The following is a 21,139-nucleotide window of genomic DNA, read 5'->3' as shown; positions in this document are numbered from 1 at the left end:
TTACAGGTATCCAGATCAGATGAAGCTCTTGCAGGGTGAAAAATGAGAGACTCTGAGCTGCGCATGGAAAGTATTGTGGTATGTAAGCTGATGCTGATCTTTTGCAAGCGATGATCCGTGACATTCACTCCGGCATTATTGATGACTGCTGGCTCGGGCAGAAATCACATCTGATCATCACAGCCATCAGTTACACACGCACTGATACAACACTGACGGATCCACAGCTGATGTTTAACGACTGGTCTGAGACATCTGGATGGATATCAGGAGACTTGAGCAAGAAACACATTCATATTTTCTGAATTGTTAATACGGAATTTTAACTCTATTCTGATTGAATGAGAAACTGAAAAATAAAGGAATCTACTACTAATATGCTATTGAAATAGTGCTATATTCATATATGTATCACAGTTGCAAAGATGCAACACTAAAAAATGTTTTAGAGATTTTTTATGCTAAATGACTCTAATTGCCACAAAATGTAATGAAATGCGTAAATTAGGAATTTTGAAATGCTCAACATAGGGCTAACAAAAATACCGTGACTGAAAAAATTTAATTAAAAAAGACTCAAAAAATGCAAAATGACATTTAAAAAAAGTTATAATTATAAAGTGACTAATGACTAATTTTTTCTTAGTTTTTAAATTAAAAAAGAAAAAAATTATATTATATATATATATAGAGAGAGAGAGAGAGAGTTACATTTTAAAATAGACCAAAACATGCAAAGTGACTAATTTTATTTTATAAAAAAAGACAAATTTTTCAAAAAGAGAAAAAAATATACTAATTCTTTTTTACAAAACAAGAAACAAGTAATTCTAATTTAAAAAAGTCTCTCCAAGTTATTTTTTTCTAATTTTCTAAGTTTTTAAAAATTTCCAATTAAAAAGAAAAAAGAAATGTTAAGTGACAAATTGTTTTTGTAATTACAAAGTTTTTTTTACATTTTCTAAGTTTTTAACATTTTCTAATTTATGTTCTCATGGTCATAACAGTAAAATCAATCATAATGCACATCTTAATGCATCATTTCAGAAAGAAAGAGCAAACAATATAAGCCACACATTTGCAATGATATAGTGCAAAAACTAGTTGAAAGCTTGTTAATGGAAATAACTGTGTTACTGTTCATGAAAATAGTTCATGTGTGTTTGTGCACCGGCCAGATCGGCATCTGTGCCTCGCAGAACAACTTTGGTTTTAAAGCCCATTAGTTGTTTGCATGTTGCATCATCTCTGCATCTGCTGTCTGTCTCTCAGCATCAGCACCAACTCAAGCGCTGTCACGAACATTGAGAGAAGTCCACAAAAACACAGGAGAGCATTGAGAGACCGTGTCAGATTTGTTGCGAGAAGCAGGACAGAAACGCTGCAGCTGCCATATTAATGGTCAGTGTTTCCCATGATGCTGAGCGAGTCTGACATCATATCCTGTCAGCTTCACAACAGACAGCCCTTCAGTTATCTGTCAGGTGTTTCACAGCAGACGCGTGTTGAGATACACACACTGACAGATTCTGCTGCATAACCAAACTGTGGCTCTACAGAAATTGAAGACATTTAAAGATAATTATATATCCATTTTATATAAATTTGATGTTGTACTGCTGCGTGAGTGTGACTGCGTTGTTTAGGTGTGTTGATAAATAGTGCATTTCTTATACGAATCACGTTCTTCTATCTTGCGGTCGCTGGAGTCACACAGACTCAGTGAGGAGATGGGATCCAGACTCTGAGGTGTGAAAGACTGTCATCACGTGTTAATGTGAGCCGTGACAGGCCAGTAAAGCTCCGCAGGCATCTCACAGCGAGACCGAGCCGGACCCAGCTGCTCCCGCTGACCCCAACACACGCGTGTTAATGTGTGTGAAGCTCGAGGGACGTTAGGGACGGTCAAAGCTCTTCTCAGAAAGACATGTCACTGCTGTCTGCCATTGCATCTGTTTATGGCTGAGTTAAAGCTTTAAAAGATTAAACGTAGCATTTCATCACATGCTCACCAATGGATGCTCTGCAGTGAATGGGTGCCGTCAGAATGAAAGTCAAAACAGCAGATAAAAAAATCACAATAATCCACAGGACTCCAGTCCATCAGTTAACATCTGGAGAAGACCAAAGCTGTGTGTTTGTAAGAAACAACTCCATCATTAGGACATTTTCAGCTTCAAACCGTCTATAATCCATAATAACACTTCCTCCAGTGAATAAGTCCATCTCCTGTTGTCTCTCACATCAAAATCCAGCCACATATTTGTTTAGAGCTGTTTAAACTGTGCTTGATCTGTGCAGACTTCTCTCCTGATTCAGACCAGAACACCTTTTCACTGGAGGAAGTGTTATTATGGACTAGTTTAGTTAAAAAATGTCTTAATGCTGGATTTGTTTCAGCTTGTTTCTTCTCCAGATGATAACTGATGGACTGGAGTGCTGTGGATTATTGTGATGTTTTTATCAGACTCTCATTCTGACGGCACCCATTCACTGCAGAGCATCAATTGATTAGAAACTGATGCAGTGCTACATTTCTACAAATCTGATGAAGAAACAAACTCATCTACATCTTGGATGACCTGAGTTTGAGCACATTTTCCGCAAATTTTCATATTTGGGTGAACTATTCCTTTAAGCTTAATCAACAACATTTGCATAAAATCATTTTAATTCTTAAAAACAAGCAAAAATGCAATTTACTGCAAAACACTTACAAATGCATTTGGATAAAAATGAAAAAAAAAAACACCAAGAATGACCTGTGCCCACTGAACACATAATCTGCACAAGGTTGAATGACTCAATTTAAGCAAATCAGGTAATAAGATGAAAAAATGCATGCAAATCAGAAGCAAAATGTTCAGTACAATATGCATGTCACATTTCCCATATTGCACGCGAGTGGTGATGTAATTCATTGCACAAAAAGCATTCTCTCTTTTTTTGTCCAGATTTCAGGTTCGTGTTACTGTGAATTTCACCCTTCCAGAGTAGAATGACAGGCACTAACTGTAATCATACATTAGATTTGATCAGACAGCCTCTGCGGCAGCCACTCGAGCCAAACACACCCGCTGTTACTGTCGCTCACAGATGAAACCAAGAAACTTTAATTGGGTTGTTAATTGATTTTCCTGTCAAGCATTAGTACAATGATGGATGGCTCATTTTCAGCGAGTGCTGAACACACACACACACACACACACACACACACACACACCCACACACACACAGACAGAGCAGATTTCCAGCAGTCTAGCCAATAATGCTGCTTCTCATCCACTGTCACATGTAGGATTTTTCTACTTAATATTATCATAAAGGCATCACTAGCAGTGAGTTTGGAGTTACATCCTATGTACTGTATATAATTTTATCTAAAACCATTAAAAAATTTTTTTAACAACATCAGTTCTTTCAAAATAATATAATTGTTATGCCTTTAAAAAAAAAGTATGCACAATTTTAATGCTTTCAAAAGGTTTTTTTTTTTTTTTTTGAGTCTCTTCTGCTCACCAAGGCTGCATTTATTTGATCAAAAATACAGTAAAAACAGTAAAATTGTGAAATATTATTACAATTTAAACTTAATTAATTAAACTGATTATTATCAATGTTAAAAACAGTTGTGCGGCACAATATTTTTGTGGAAACTGATCTTTTTTTTTTTTTTTTTTTACTTATTTTTAAAAACAAAATTTATTTTAAATATAAACTATTTTTGTATTAAATTAATACATCATTGCTTTCATAAAAATATTAATTGATATGAAAAAAACTATAATAAATTAAATAAATATTTATACGGTTTTGTTTTACATTCATGCTTTAAAAAAGTAGTTTATGGTGTTTTTCTCAAAAATGATGATGAAACCTCAAAGTGAAGGAGAAAATAGTTCATAAGTTCATGTTTGTCCTGGATCTCCATCTCTGAAGACTGACGGTCTGTTTTGCTGTTCAGAATCAGAGTCACTTCATCTTATTGGAGAAGATCCCTCAAACCAGAACATATGATGCTCTCGCATGGCTTTTTTTGAATCATCACCCTGACTCAGAAAATATTGCTTTTTCAATAAGACTTATGAGAGCGAAAGCCTGTCCAAATCTGACCTGCCAATGAACTCCTACAGGTGGTTAAACTAATGAAAGTAGAGAGGGTTCATAATGCTTCTCAGAGTCTACAATACTCTCATTACCTTAAGGAGAACTGATGCATCGTCTTTTCCAAGATTTAAAGGTATAAATAAGACAAAATTGATCATTCTATCATCATTTACTTAACCTTATGTTGTTTCTAACCCATGGAGGCCTGCTTAAACCACACGATATAAAATATAATTGCAACTTTTTATCTCACAATTCAGACTTTTCCCCTTGCAATTCTGAGAATTGAGATATTTTAGTTTTATTTGAATTTTAAGATTTACACTCTGAAATGTGAGATGTAAACTCACAATTCCAAGATATAGAGTAAAAAATTATGAGCTTTAAAATCTGAATTGTGAGATGTAAAGTCTGAAACACAATATGAAAGTCAGAATTGTGAGACATAAAATCCATATTGCATGATGTAAATTTAGAACTTTGAAACTCAGATTTGTGAGAAGTAAACTCAGAATTGTGAAATATAAAGTTCAAACTGTTAGACGTAAACTCAGAATTGCGAGACGAAAAGTTCATACTGTTAGACGTAAACTTAGAACTGTGTAATGTAAAGTTTAAACTGCGTGAAGTAAACTCAGAATTGCGCGAAAGTAAACTCAGAATTGCGTGAAGTAAACTCAGAATTGCAAGAAGTAAACTCAGAATTGTGTGAAGTAAACTCAGAATTGCGAGAAGTAAACTCAGAATTGCGTGAAGTAAACTCAGAATTGCGTGAAGTAAACTCAGAATTGCGAGAAGTAAACTCAGAATTGCGAGAAGTAAACTTAGAATTGCGAGAAGTAAACTCAGAATTGCGTGAAGTAAACTCAGAATTGCGTGAAGTAAACTCAGAATTGCGAGAAGTAAACTCAGAATTGCGTGAAGTAAACTCAGAATTGCGTGAAGTAAACTCAGAATTGCGAGAAGTAAACTCAGAATTGCGTGAAGTAAACTCAGAATTGCGAGAAGTAAACTCAGAATTGCGTGAAGTAAACTCAGAATTGCGTGAAGTAAACTCAGAATTGCGAGAAGTAAACTCAGAATTGTGTGAAGTAAACTCAGAATTGCGAGAAGTAAACTCAGAATTGCGAGAAGTAAACTCAGAATTGCGAGAAGTAAACTCAGAATTGAGAGAAGTAAATTCAGAATTGCGAGAAGTAAACTCAGAATTGAGAGAAGTAAACTCAGAATTGCGTGAAGTAAACTCAGAATTGCGAGAAGTAAACTCAGAATTGCGAGAAGTAAACTCAGAATTGCGTGAAGTAAACTCAGAATTGATAGAAGTAAACTCAGAATTGATAGAAGTAAACTCAGAATTGCGTGAAGTAAACTCAGAATTGCGAGAAGTAAACTCAGAATTGCGAGAAGTAAACTCAGAATTGCGAGAAGTAAACTCAGAATTGCGTGAAGTAAACTCAGAATTGCGTGAAGTAAACTCAGAATTGCGTGAAGTAAACTCAGAATTGCGTGAAGTAAACTCAGAATTGCGTGAAGTAAACTCAGAATTGCTAGAAGTAAACTCAGAATTGAGAGAAGTAAACTCAGAATTGCGTGAAAGTAAACTCAGAATTGCGTGAAGTAAACTCAGAATTGCGTGAAGTAAACTCTGAATTGCGAGAAGTAAACTCCGAATTGCGAGAAGTAAACTCCAAATTGAGAGAAGTAAACTCAGAATTGAGAGAAGTAAACTCCGAATTGAGAGAAGTAAATTCAGAATTGAGAGAAGTAAATTCAGATTTGCGTGAAGTAAACTCAGATTTGCGTGAAGTAAACTCAGATTTGCGTGAAGTAAACTCAGAATTGCGAGAAGTAAACTCAGAATTGCGAGAAGTAAACTCAGAATTGCGAGAAGTAAACTCAGAATTGAGAGAAGTAAACTCAGAATTGCGTGAAGTAAACTCAGAATTGCGTGAAGTAAACTCAGAATTGCGTGATGTAAACTCAGAATTGCGTGAAGTAAACTCAGAATTGCGAGAAGTAAACTCAGAATTGAGAGAAGTAAACTCAGAATTGAGAGAAGTAAACTCAGAATTGCGAGAAGTAAACTCAGAATTGCGAGAAGTAAACTCAGAATTGCGTGAAGTAAACTCAGAATTGCGAGAAGTAAACTCTGAATTGCGAGAAGTAAACTCAGAATTGTGTGAAGTAAACTCAGATTTGCGTGAAGTAAACTCAGATTTGCGTGAAGTAAACTCAGAATTGCGAGAAGTAAACTCAGAATTGCGAGAAGTAAACTCAGAATTGCGAGAAGTAAATTCAGAATTGAGAGAAGTAAACTCAGAATTGAGAGAAGTAAACTCAGAATTGAGAGAAGTAAACTCAGAATTGAGAGAAGTAAACTCAGAATTGAGAGAAGTAAACTCAGAATTGCGAGAAGTAAACTCAGAATTGCGTGAAGTAAACTCAGAATTGCGTGAAGTAAACTCAGAATTGCGAGAAGTAAACTCAGAATTGCGAGAAGTAAACTCAGAATTGCGAGAAGTAAACTCAGAATTGCGTGAAGTAAACTCAGAATTGCGTGAAGTAAACTCAGATATGCGAGAAAGTAAACTCAGAATTGCGAGAAGTAAACTCAGAATTGCGAGAAGTAAACTCAGAATTGCGAGAAGTAAACTCAGAATTGCGAGAAGTAAACTCAGAATTGCGAGAAGTAAACTCAGAATTGCGAGAAGTAAACTCAGAATTGCGAGAAGTAAACTCAGAATTGCGAGAAGTAAACTCAGAATTGCGTGAAGTAAACTCAGAATTGCGTGAAGTAAACTCAGAATTGCGTGAAAGTAAACTCAGAATTGCGAGAAGTAAACTCAGAATTGAGAGAAGTAAACTCAGAATTGAGAGAAGTAAACTCAGAATTGCGTGAAGTAAACTCAGAATTGCGAGAAGTAAACTCAGAATTGCGAGAAGTAAACTCAGAAATGCGTGAAAGTAAACTCAGAATTGCGAGAAGTAAACTCAGAATTGCGAGAAGTAAACTCAGAATTGAGAGAAGTAAACTCAGAATTGAGAGAAGTAAACTCAGAATTGAGAGAAGTAAACTCAGAATTGAGAGAAGTAAACTCAGAATTGCGAGAAGTAAACTCAGAATTGCGTGAAGTAAACTCAGAATTGCGAGAAGTAAACTCAGAATTGCGAGAAAGTAAACTCAGAATTGCGAGAAAGTAAACTCAGAATTGCGAGAAGTAAACTCAGAATTGCGAGAAGTAAACTCAGAATTGCGAGAAGTAAACTCAGAATTGAGAGAAGTAAACTCAGAATTAAGAGAAGTAAACTCAGAATTAAGAGAAGTAAACTCAGAAATGCGTGAAAGTAAACTCAGAATTGCGAGAAGTAAACTCAGAATTGCGAGAAGTAAACTCAGAATTGAGAGAAGTAAACTCAGAATTGAGAGAAGTAAACTCAGAATTGAGAGAAGTAAACTCAGAATTGAGAGAAGTAAACTCAGAATTGCGAGAAGTAAACTCAGAATTGCGTGAAGTAAACTCAGAATTGCGAGAAGTAAACTCAGAATTGCGAGAAGTAAACTCAGAATTGCGAGAAGTAAACTCAGAATTGAGAGAAGTAAACTCAGAATTGCGAGAAGTAAACTCAGAATTGCGAGAAGTAAACTCAGAATTGCGAGAAGTAAACTCAGAATTCAAGAAGTAAACTCAGAATTGAGAGAAGTAAATTCAGTATTGCGAGAAGTAAACTCAGAATTGAGAGAAGTAAATTCAGAATTGAGAGAAGAAAACTCAGAATTGAGAGAAGTAAACTCAGAATTTAGAGAAGAAAACTCAGAATTGAGAGAAGTAAACTCAGAATTGCGAGATGTAACCTCAGAATTGTGTGAAGTAAACTCAGAATTGCGAGATGTAACCTCAGAATTGTGTGAAGTAAACTCAGAATTGCGAGAAGTAAACTCAGAATTGCGAGATGTAACCTTAGAATTGCGAGAAGTAAACTCAGAATTGTGTGAAGTAAACTCAGAATTGCGAGAAGTAAACTCAGAATTGCGAGAAGTAAACTCAGAATTGCGTGAAAGTAAACTCAGAATTGCGTGAAGTAAACTCAGAATTGCGTGAAGTAAACTCAGAATTGCAAAACATAAATTGAACCGAATTGAACTCAGAACTGTGAGACGTGAAGTCCGAATTGCAGAAAAAAAGTTTCAATTTCCTATTTTTTAATCATCTGATAAAAATGTGCTTCAACACAAACCTGTATGACCTGTCTTTCTCTTTAGACAGAACATGCGCAGAACCTTCTACCTTACATTGTGTCTCAGACATAAAATAAAGTCATGACTGTTTCATTTTTGGCTGAATTGCTTATTTAAAGCTCTTCCCTCACTGGTTCTTCAGGTCCCTTGTTTAACCTTAAGAAAAATAGCCAGATGTCTCTTGTGTCGTTCTTTTGACCTTCATACTGCGGCACAGCTGCGGACCTCAGTGTGTCAGACTGCGCTGATGTTGTTCATCTGTCCGGGGTCAGATTGATCTGCAGTGCTCAGGTATGCTGGGATGCTGCGGCGGTCGGCGGGCGTCTGGTGACCCTCAATCACATGCACATGTCCTGCCGGACTGATAGGTTTCATTAGCAAAGGCCTGGGAACAGTTATTACCCTGATAAAACCAGATCACAGCGGAGGAAATTGAATTCTAGAGGACATCAGTTCTCACGGAGAGAAGCTCGGACACCAGACGAGAGGCTGGATGAATGTCAAAGATATTTCTGCAATCTGCGATAGAGCAGGACACACTCCAGCGCTGGCGAGCCGAGATAAGGAAAGCCGGAGAACATCCCACTCTGGGAACAAAACGGAATACCCAGAAAGACTGCTGACGCTGACAGTTTGTTTTACCACTTTCCAAGCTAATTGAGCGGAAGATCGTCTGTTAAAAACACTTTCCAAAGGGAATTCACTGAGAAGGAGTCACTGCTGATGCAGTTTGTATTATAGCTACATGAAATCTGAACCTTCTTTCTTTATTTCTTTATATCTTCGTTTTGATATCATGATTAACTGTTTTTTTAGCATATTGATCTATTGTGTGTTTTTTTGGATTAGTGCTTGATTGATTCTGATTGATTGATTTTGATTGATTGATCATGTGATCTCCTAAATCATCATGTGATTCCTTAAATCAAGATGGCTCCTAGTTCCAACATTGTTAGCCTGGTACTGTCAACAAGTGATCAAAACGTTTGCCTTGTTGCCATGGTTTTTTTTTTCAGTAATTTGCTTACACTGCTTTCATGACGCTTGTGATATTTAGATTTTTGATAGTGATTGGAGAAACGGACTTTTCGAAGCTTTGAATAAACTGAACCAATTGCTTCGCAAAATTATTCACCATTTCGAAGTGAAAGTGTGTAAATGCTACAAAAAATCAGGCTAAAAATGCATAAAAACAGCTTTTAAAACCCTATTGCAAAGGTTTTATTGAAAGTATATTACATTAAATGCCATAAAATGCCATTAAGTATGAAGTGTCTGTATACGGCTTTTCAAATATTTTATATTAATTTGCAAGGCTTGTTTTGTATTGATTTACTTTTATATATAGGGCAGAAAGAGACTATAAACTACTTCTCATCCTTTTATTTACACAAATGTCTTGTTATAAATGTATACAAATTGATGAAACTGATCCGAGATCAAGTGAAAATCATAGCCGCTAGTTCAGTAGTTCACCAATGGGGGTGATCTCAGTAAACTCACATTATTCACAGGTTCACAGAAATCGTTACGTTATGACAATATCATTATGATGTAATGAAGCCTCATTTACTGAAATCACGTGACTTTGGCAGTTTGATACGCTCCCCGAACCACTGTTTTGAAATAAATGATTTGCTAAAGTATCGAAGCTTCACAAAGCACTGCTTCGAAAGCAGCCTTTTGCTAATTTGTTTCAACATTTTTCAGGTATTTTACATTTTGACATCTGAAACAGTCACTTATCATAAATGTAAATGCGATAGGCCTATATTGTGAAATTTTGCAATCTCTCCCCGAACTATTGTGTTCCCTAAAATAACTTACTGTAGCTTTTCTTGGGACAACACAATAGGTTTTGCAAAAACACATCAAAATTTCTTTGGGGAACACAAATGTTTGGCAAGAGATGCAAAGTTTATTGGGGAACACAATAGTTTTATGAGCGAAGGCAGATGTTTCTTAGAAGTTTGTAAATATTTTGCGAGGAAACACAAAGTTTTTCTGGAGATTGCAAATTTATTGCAAGAGAATGTAAAATTTCTTGGAGCAACAAGTTTTGTGAAAGAAAGAAAAGTGAATGCAAGCTTTCTCTTGGGAATACAGATGTTTTGCGAGCAAATGCAGAGTGCAAGTGAACACAAATGTTTTATGAGTGAATGTAAGCTTTCTCTTGGGAATGCAAATGTTTTGCAAGAGATTTTCCAGGAAACGCAATGGTTTTGGGAGATAGTGCATCATTTTTGTGTTATTATCGGTGCCAAACAGATTTACAAAATTACCAATTATTTCTAAGCAAATTTCACTACACATTCTACGCTGCTTTCCTCCTACTGGTCAGTCAAACACATAGCCCCGCCCCCAAATCACATGATTGGTCGAGTCAGAAGTTGACATGCAGGTCACTCCAACAAATTAATATTCAGACAATGTCACAGTGTCGAAAGACCAATTTATAGTGATTTTAAACGTAAAACTGATCTACTAGATTATGCAATTTGAATTTGTAAATGTACAAACTTCGCTTTTAAAGAATGCAGTTTTATTTCCTATATGTAGGCTGTGGTTTTAAACTTATCTGACCAAACACACATCGAATTAGAAATAAACTGATGAGAAAAAAGAAAAATGTGATTGATTCATTGGTGTGTTAAATTGCTGTATAATAATGTCAGTGACTGTGACTCTCCATATGTGCCGCACACTTTATGTGTGTTCTGAACTCCTCCCAACAGATGAGTAATGACAGTAATTAGCAGATTTTCCTGGCAGTAAATTTAGTCTAAATGAGGATGAATGGCTCATGATCTTAATTAGCAGTGGACTAATGTCGCTGTAGTAATTGCAGTGGTGTGAGACTCTCTGCTGCTCTTTTCAAACAGCTCTCTTCATCATCAGCGAGAAAGATAATCACATGAGAAGAAAATTGAATTATAGCCTGGGAAAGTGAAGTCACACTGAACCTCAGACGGCTGTTGACGACCCGTCTGATGCATGTTGCACACAAATTTCAAGAGATTCCCACACTTTTCCACAACCTTTCCAGTGGTTCAAGATGCATTGCAAACTTGCAAACTTGGCAACTAACACAACTAACTCACAGTCAACTGTTTTACTTTAGTCAAGAGCAGAGAGTGATTTTCTTTTTTTTTTTGGAGTTGTTTGATTAACATTTGTAGTCGGTAGCAGCAGGTTTACGCTGCTGTCACTTTAAAAGTCCTGATGCACAGATTAAATATTTTGACACATCTGTATTTCTCTCAACAGTTCTGATTCACTTAAGTCATAACTGACTGCATTTACATGAATAGTCTCCAAGATGGGCATTTGGACATTACTTTCCATGTAAGTGTGTAGCAATAACTTAACTTGGCATTCGCACGCTGGCTAAAAGAGGCACTTTAAAAGCTGACAGGATTCTGTGAGCATACACCCAAATGATGTTTACCGAAAGTGCTTCTCTCGGCCAGCAACATCATTTGGGTGTATGCTCACAGAATCCTGTCAGCTTTCAAGTACAAGACAAGACTTAAAAACCATTTAAGTCTTTTGTCAACTGTCCCTATGTCTTGGAATATGACCCAAATAAGAATTTTCACTGGACATTGTCATCTGAACAAGCAAGTAACAAGTCTTGCACTTTTGTTCTGACCAACTGAGGAAAAAAGCATTACAATAAATCACGCTACCAATGGTGATAACATCTAATTATCACTTAGCTCATATCACTTCCAACCGTGCAAATTTTTATTATTGTTATACATTTTTCTCAAATTGTCCATGTTAATAACATGTGTGAAAATGTGTGCATTGGTGTGTAGATTTCAATTTCTGTACACTCTAATCTCTAATTGTCATTTCATTCAATTTCATATTAAGAAACCCAAACCCAAAAGGCAAATTATTATTCTCTTTCAAACAGGTTCTCTTTAAAATACAAAATCTTGTGTAACCCCACATGGGCTTTCTGTAATCAGATGCACATTAAAAACTGAAATATAATAAAATTTCAGTCACATGTGTTTCATAAACACATAATCCTTTCTGGATTACAATCAGAAACCATCAACATGATCAGTTTAGTTATTCCAGCTGCTGTGAGAAAAGGTTAACAATCCGCCAACAGCAGGATACTCACATGTGATATATATTCTACTAGTCAGAAGAACTCAATCTTTACAGTATGTTTACCACTCAAATTAAAAAAAATTATTAGCTAACTGTTGTGAATCAGGCTAAGGGAAGGAGATTTGTATTTGCTCAAATACTGATATTGGAGAATTTTTTCAACAACAAAAAAAAGTTACAGACAGCAGCTTTAATGAATCTTATTACTGAACAAAGGGCTCCTCTCTCTCTCTCTCTCTCTCTCTCTATATATATATATATATATACATACATACTGTATGTACAGTTTTCAAAAATATTCAATTATTTCATAAATTATGTAAAATAATTTTAGGCATATTTTATTTAAATTTAATTTATTTATTTGTGTTTGTTTATTTATTTTATGTATACATTTTCTGGTTGAGCATATAACATTTAAAAATCTTTTCAGCATCTTTTCCTGACTGGATTTATTATCCTTATTTAATCAATTCAGACACCCAAGGTGTTGTGGCTATTCACAATAAAATCCAGGCTCGTTCACCTTCTAAAGCCTGTAACGTAAGCCGTTTCCTGCTGTGACTGTGACTCCCATCAGAGATTTATAACCCCATGGATCGTATTCAATGTGAGGAGACAATATGAGAATTTATTAAGACACAGTGAGCTTTATATATTGCAGAGAGAACAGCAAATACAACAACAGACGAGGATCAGACTTCAGATGAACACACACTCATACTGAAGTCTGTCAAACATTCCCAAACCTGTCAAAATCATCTGTGGCTCATTTTCACGCCAAAATCAAATGGAAAATAAGATATATTTTTTAAACCCATTACATTTTGCAAAGCACACAAAATAAAAAATAAGAATATACGTATTCCATTTAAAGACTTTTGGCCTCATCAGCCTGCCATATGGTCAGATTCATATATATATATATATATATATATATATATATATATATATATATATATATATATATATATATATATAAAATCTGAGAGTTATTAAGTGTGCTGTAAATATTCTCCTGTCTCCATGTCTGCCAATACATAACCAGCTCTGTTTTTGACATTATTATTCATTCTCACAAAGACAAAGTGTTAACAGCATAAATCTCCCCTGACAGTCACTTCAAAGGGGACATCAGGATCTACCTACGCCAATAACCTCTCAACCCATCCGCCTCTGAGGAGACCGACGAAACCTCTCAAACAGCATTAACAATACTGGGATGTCCGAAAGAGCCCGTGATGAAATATCCATAAGCGTATGAGGAAAATGACCATCATCACTTCTGACAGAGTTTGAGTTGTGCGTCTCACGGGTGTGTTTCTCCCAAGAGTCCGTCTGTCAAAGGTCATGCATCTCCATCCGCATCTCCTTCCCATCTCTGGAGTCTTTGTTTACTGCTGCCATGGAAACACGTGGCAGATGAGGTCAGAAGGTCACAGTGACATCATCGCTGGCAAAATCATTTAAAAGGACCGTGTGAAATTCAGTATATACATGCTTTATAATACATATAACTACAGGGTTAAACACTATTTTATTCACTCAACCCTCAGAATGAATCACACATCTTTCTGAAATGACCATATGGAAGGCAGACAGGGCCAAAACCCTTTAAAAGGAACGTGTGAAATAAAATATATTTGTGCTTTATAATAAGTATTACTACAGGGTTAAACACTGTATTTTATTCATCCAACCCTAAGAATGAATCACACATCTTTCCGAAATCACCATATGGAAGGCAGACAGGGCCAAAACCCTTTAAAAGGAACATGTGAAATTAAATACATTTGTGCTTTATAATAAATATTACTACAGGGAAAGACCATATGAAATGACCATGTGGAAGGCAGTTAGGGCCAAAAGACTTTAAAAAGAATATGTAAAATTTGACCATGTAGACTGGGTAGACAAGCACATTCATTGTTAAGATGTCAGTTTCTGCCGTGTTTCTTTAGTCAATGTAAAGACGCACAATTTTACCGATGTTAAAGAGGCTAAGAATGTGAACTCTCAATGCACGCACATTCCGATCGTGTTAGAATGTGTCATTTTTTAAAGCAGACTAAGTCACATATTAATCGTTTCTTTAGTTTATTGCCGCATTACTTTACTGATATGAGTACTAGATTAGACTGATACTAGACTGGTATATATATATATATAGACTGGTATTAGAGTAAATTAATTAATGTGTATATATTATATATAACTTTATAGAATTTATATCATAAAGACTGTATAAGTGCAGTACTAAAAATCCAGCACATCCTACCAACACCAGAGTAATTGGACTGTCTAGCAATGCCATAGCAACACACTAAAAACCATAAAAAAACAGAGCAATTTCATGGCAATCTCACAGCAATAAGCCTAAACATATAAAACTAGTTTAATTGTGAGTACAGTGTTCTCAGCCGATCTGTTTCTGGTGTTTATTTATTATGCATGAACTCAGAAATGCAACCAATATGAAAACCTGACATTTCTCATGTTTAGTCAAGGCAGATTTGTTTGGTGTTGTAATATCTGCATATGATCATAAGCAGTTATGAACACACATGCTCATGTTGTGATCGGATGTGATTAACTCTGCTTTGATCAGCTACAGTCTCACTCTTCCTTCCTTCACATCCATTGTGGTTCGGCAGGAGAGATTTGCTCTCTTTGATTTCTCTGGGATCAGGGTGAGATGTTGGTGTTGAAAAGCTTTTAGCAGCCCGTCTCCCTGAAGAAACAGAGCTTATCATGGAGCTGCGGCTGACAGACGGGCCGCGTGTGAAGTGTGTGAGATCTCCAGTCTTAGGAGCTGAACCACCTTCGACAGGAACCACCGGAGACGAGCACCTGATAGACACACAAACGATCGCAATCAGTCCTACTTTACAGTTGAAAGATTTGCGAGTGAAGCAAAATAGTGGCAGATAATAAATTATTTTTCTTATTATACTGGCAAACTTAATTTTTTCTTGTTCCATGCAAGATGTGGATGAGTTTGTTTCTTAGTGAGGTTTGTAGAAATGTCATTGCATCACTGTCTCAGCAATTGATGCTTTGCAGTGAATGGGTGCCGTCAGAATGAGAGTCAAACTATTTAGGCATATATATCCAGAACTGAGAGTTTTGCAAAATAACAGGAAGGGATGCTTGATTCCAATTTTGTAAAATAATTCAAAATGTTTTTATTTTTCAGTCATGCTAATTAAATCATTTTCAACTTTTGATTTGGGAGATATTTTTTATATTTAATAATAAATATATAACATTAGAATACATATAAACATAACACAGAAACATATAACAAAAATAATTCATCAAATCCATATATTTCCCTCCAAAATTTTGTCATTAAGCAACTTGCTTTTTTTAATTTAAAGTATTTTAAGTATTCTAATAAATTTATTTTAAAAAAATTACAGAATGGAAAGTGATATTGAAAAAACCTATTAACCAATTATCAATTAGAAAAATATTTCCAAGACAACATATTTAGTTTGAAACAACATGATTAAAAAAAAAAAATAGAAATATATGGAATATTTCTAAATAAATGGCTGTTTTTTTGTGTTACAATTTGAGGAAGTGCAGGAGAGAGATTTGACTAAAACAAACATCCACTAAAATAACATAGCGAAATGTTTTAAACTTCATGCAAAAAATAAAAACAACAATTTCCAACTTGCACAACATTTTCCACAACAGTTTTTTTAACTGCATGCGTGTTTGACATGCTTTTCAACAGCTAGTTTTGTTTACATCTCTCTAACCCTCTAACAGGTTCACTGCTCTCTAACTCGGTGTCCTGTTTTCCACAGAGACAGGTTTTGCTGCGTTCAGTTTAATTACAGTTGGCCCTCGTTAGACTAATTGAGTTGCCGTCCTCTTGAGGGTAATAGCAGGTCATGAGCAGTTTTCTCTCGGGTGCTGCATTGCATCTTCAGACAGCAAAAACACTTATTTAGACAGTCAGCAGAAACGTGCCGTGGATTCTGGGATTGCCTCAGTGTTTATTAGCACCGGCCAAATGAACCACTGGAGTATAACTGCAGAGACTGTCAAAAACACTTTCATATGGTTTATTGGATTTTGAGGCATTTATAAATAGCATGCATAATAGAGGGAAAAGGTGCAAAACTACAATGCGATTCATAAGGATGGAGCTATTTATCTCGCAATTCTGACCTTTTTTGTAGGATTACGAGTTTATATCTCACAATTGTGACTTTTTTAGAATTGAGTTTACAGTATATCTCGCAATTCTTATTTTTTTTTTTACAAAAATGGATTTTAATGAACTTGCAATTATTACTTTATATCTCGCAATTCTTATTTTTTTTTGTTTTACGAAAATTGATTTTTATAAACTTGCAATTATTACTTTATATCTTGCAATTCCAACTTTTTTTAAATTGCGAGTTTTTCACAATTCTTCATTTTATTTTGTAGAATTGCAAGTTTATATCTTGCAAATATGAGTGTACAGTATATCTCGCAATTCTTAGTTTATATCTATATCAAGTTTATATCTTGTAATTCCAACTTTTTTTGTAGAACTGCGAGTTTATATCTCGCAATTGTGACTTTTTTAGAATTGAGTTTACAGTATATCTCACAATTCTTAATTTTTTTTTAAAGAAAATTTATTTTTATAAACTTGCAATTATTACTTTATATATCTTGCAATTCCAATTTTTTTTAAATTGCAAGTTTTTCACAATTATTCATTTTATTTTGTTGAATTGCAAGTTTATATCTTGCAAATATGAGTGTATATCTCGCAATTCTTAGTTTATTTCTATTTCAAATTTATATCTTGTAATTCCGACTTTTTTTGTAGAACTGCGAGTTTATATCTCACAATTGTGACTGTTTTAGAATTGAGTTTACAGTATATCTCGCGATTCTTATTTGTTAATTTACAAAATTTTTTGCTATTATTACTTTATATCTTGCAATTATATCAACGAGACTCTGCTCAAACATTGCTCATATATGACCAGAACTCAACTAGCAGCAAAATGAAAACTATCTTGTTTTCAGAAACCACTTAAAATCACTTAAAGACCACAAAAACAAAAGGATGGTAAAAGCACGAGGAATCTGCATTATCTAATGGATAACTTAGGCACTAATAGTTTAATGGGCTTTATCAGGACAGGTGTGTTCGCTCATGAAGCACATCATTTCTCTCGGGCCTCATTATCTCAGCCGCTCCATCAGGAACACAGTCTCACAAACACCAATCCTCTCACGTCCTTCCACATTCTCTGCTTAGATAATTAGCGCTAATTAAAAGGTTTCCAACATGACCGTGTGTGTTTCTGTCTCCTGAATAATCCTGCAGGTGTTTACTAGCACAACTTTTGTTCTTTTTGTTCCTTTTATTAAGATTTATGCACTGCTTTGTTCATTTATGTTCAAAGCGGTGCAAATAATGTTAAACAGAAGCTGGATGTTGATTAATTTTAATAAAACCATCTTGGCCTAAAGGGACTCCAAACAACAGAGGTGGAAAGTAACGAATTACATTTACTTGCGTTACTGTAATTGAGTAGCTTTTTTGTGTACTAATACTTTTTAAAGTAATTTTTTTAATCTGTAATTTTACTTTTACTTAAGTATATTTTGTTTGAAGTATTGTACTTCGCTACATTTTAAAACACATTAACATATCATTACATATCATGTAGTTTTCAAATAAACCTAAATGATTAGATTAGCTGGATCAGGTGTGTTTAATTAGGGTTATATCTAAACTGTGCAGGACTGTGGCCCTCCAGGAACTGAGTTTGACACCCTTGGCCTGTCCCATTTTGACTCCCTCCCACTGTTAAAATGTAACTAAGTAATTTTTACTCTGAGTAAATTTTAAATGAGCTACTTTTTACTTTTACTTGAGTAGATTTTTAGACTGGTACTTTTACTTGTACTTAAAGGAATAGTTCGCCTAAAAATGATATTCAAGCCATGATTTACTCACCCTCAAGCCATTGGAGATGCATATGTCAATCTTTTTTCAGACGAACACATTTTCAGTTATTTTAGAAAATGTTTTAGATCTTTCAGTGGTTATAATGTGTAGCTATGGGGCTCACCTCTTTGAAGTTCCGAAATGTGCATGCATCCTTCTCAAAAGTAATCCATCCGGCTCCAGGGGGGTAAACGAAGGCCTCTTGATGGTAATCCGTGCGGTTTTGTCGTAAAAATATACATATTTTAAACTTTATAAACGAAAATATCTGGCTTCCGGCCACGGTCGACGCGCGTTCACGGGAGAAGGATGTCGGCGTATGACGTATGGCGTATCGTAGGAAGCGTCGTGACGTAGAACGAACGCGCCAGCGCAGCCAGAGAGCAGAGCAAAACAAAACTCCACTCGGGACAGAGGTCGAGAGTGTTTGCTGCCATGAATGGAAAACTGGAATGCCAACTTTGGAAGCCATTGATGCCGCTATTGAGATGACTGAGTACAATTGTGTTACAGAAGATGATGGCTTTCCGCCTTTGTTGAGCCAAAGTGTTCTTGAAGTTATCTTCCGTTTACCTCGCATAAACTGGAGACGTCGTCCAAGGCCTGAAGGAACCGGGGGCAGACTAACGGTGGAGTAAGTTTCGTTTTGTGCAAGTAATATGTTATTACAGGTGCGGCTGATCTATGTTATTCACAAATTGCATTTATTTTACAGTCAATTTCGTCTGGTAGCATACCGAGTTGTGCTTGAATGGATGCTAAAAGGAGAAAAACTAGGAAGAGGAAACCGTAAAGTTCTTCCCTCCTGTGTTGTTCAAGCCATAAGGGAAAAATACCCATCCCAGTCTGGATCCTATGTGGGTTTCAGAGAAGCAGATGATGCCTTTGCCATGATGTAGTGTACAAGTCTGCTACCTACTACATTATTTTTTTTGAATAAATACATATATTTCATATACTTTGTTTCCTGTGATGTTTAATTCAACAACTACATTGATTCAACCATGTTTATTTTGTGTTTAATTGGTAAACAAAATTTGTTTCAATTTTTGTAAATACAAATTTTTAAAAATTTTCTGTGTGGCTTTTGAAGTTCAGAAATAAATAATATTACACATACTTTTTTCAAAAAAGAAATGTTACTGATTTTAATTTCTAAACTGTTGCTATTATCACATCAATGCTTTTTCTTCAAGACAACAGTAATGTAACATGACATATAATTAAAAAAACAAGGAAATGTTAAATAAAAATAACTTTAAACTAAAAAAGATAATAAACAGTGCCCAATAATACTTTTATTAAATTCCCACTAAGGCACAAGAGTCTATGTAAAGCATTGTGTAGAGCCTTTACTTAGAAAATCTTGACTGGTGCTTTGAAATGGCATCTTCTTTGGCAGGTTTTGGCTTTCGTGCAATGTTTGCTGGTAATGTGGAAACAGTGAGTTGAGATGACTCGTCTGGAACAACAATGTTTGGGTTTCTACGGTACTCCAGAACTACATTAACCAGTTCATCTCTAAATGTTTGTGTGGTTGGTTCAAACAGTTTCTTAGCTACCCACTCCTTGGAGTGCTTGGGAAACACAACATTGTAGCGTTGTACTCCTAGAAAGAAACAAGACATACATGTTACTGTACTATATATTATTAGACTAATGTTAAACTACTGACCCATAAAAAAAAACACTTTGCATTAAATTTCATAATTTGGAATTCACTATTGTTTTAAACTTTTGTTGTTGTAATGTTCTTTACTTACCAGAGGTGGTTGTGGCCTGTTTGCGATGTACATTTTCATTATGATCCATAATTGCAAGCTGTGTGCGTGCAAACATGGAAGAGTAATGAAAGTGCAAGTTCTTCGGACAGTACTTAAGTAGCATGGAGTGGAAAACTTCAAGCTTGCCTGTAAAATAAGGAAACATAATTAGTCTGGTGTTCTAAATAATCACTTTCCATATATACACACAATGTGATTTTGGTGTAACATACCTGTATGCTTAAACAGGGACATTTGCTGCAGGTCCTTCAAAATACCTTTGTCCAGAACTATTTTCTCCAGCGTATGGTATGCACGAGACTCTTTCATAATCCACCTCTTCCGTCTCTGTTGGTCAGGATTGAGGGCAGGATGGAGACATCTCTGTTCTAGGCCATCTTCGGTCCAACTATGTTCCCCAGAGATGTGATGAAGTATTGACTTCCATTTCCAGATTAAGTCCTACAAAACATAAGTTAAACAATTCATTATTTAATTTTAATTAAATCTACATCATCTTTGTAATGTTATATGGTGTACAAATTAAAACTTACTTCAGGGTCACCTCCACAACTAGAGCTGCAATACCACAAATGGTTGCAGATGCACTTGATCCAGGGCTGGAGATCTCTGTTGTCTTTGTATCTTGACAAGGACAGTAATTTCTTTAGCAACCCTGAGAAAACATTATTGATACGGTAATTACACAAAATATAATTGGATGTATATATACAAAGTACTTTTTTAATTACTAAAAGTAATCCTTGAGTAAAGGTTCACATTCAAACTAATTTTGAAAATTAAAAACAGTGTAGTTCATTTACAGATTTAAATTTTATCTGACACAATTTCTTACCCTTCACCACATGCCAAATGTCAAACTCATGGTGAATTAATGGATAATCCTCCCGCATGATCTTTCTTATGGAT

Source organism: Carassius carassius, chromosome 40 (assembly GCF_963082965.1).
Source record: "Carassius carassius chromosome 40, fCarCar2.1, whole genome shotgun sequence".
Taxonomy (NCBI): domain Eukaryota; kingdom Metazoa; phylum Chordata; class Actinopteri; order Cypriniformes; family Cyprinidae; genus Carassius; species Carassius carassius.
Note: the sequence above shows the minus strand (reverse complement) of the source record.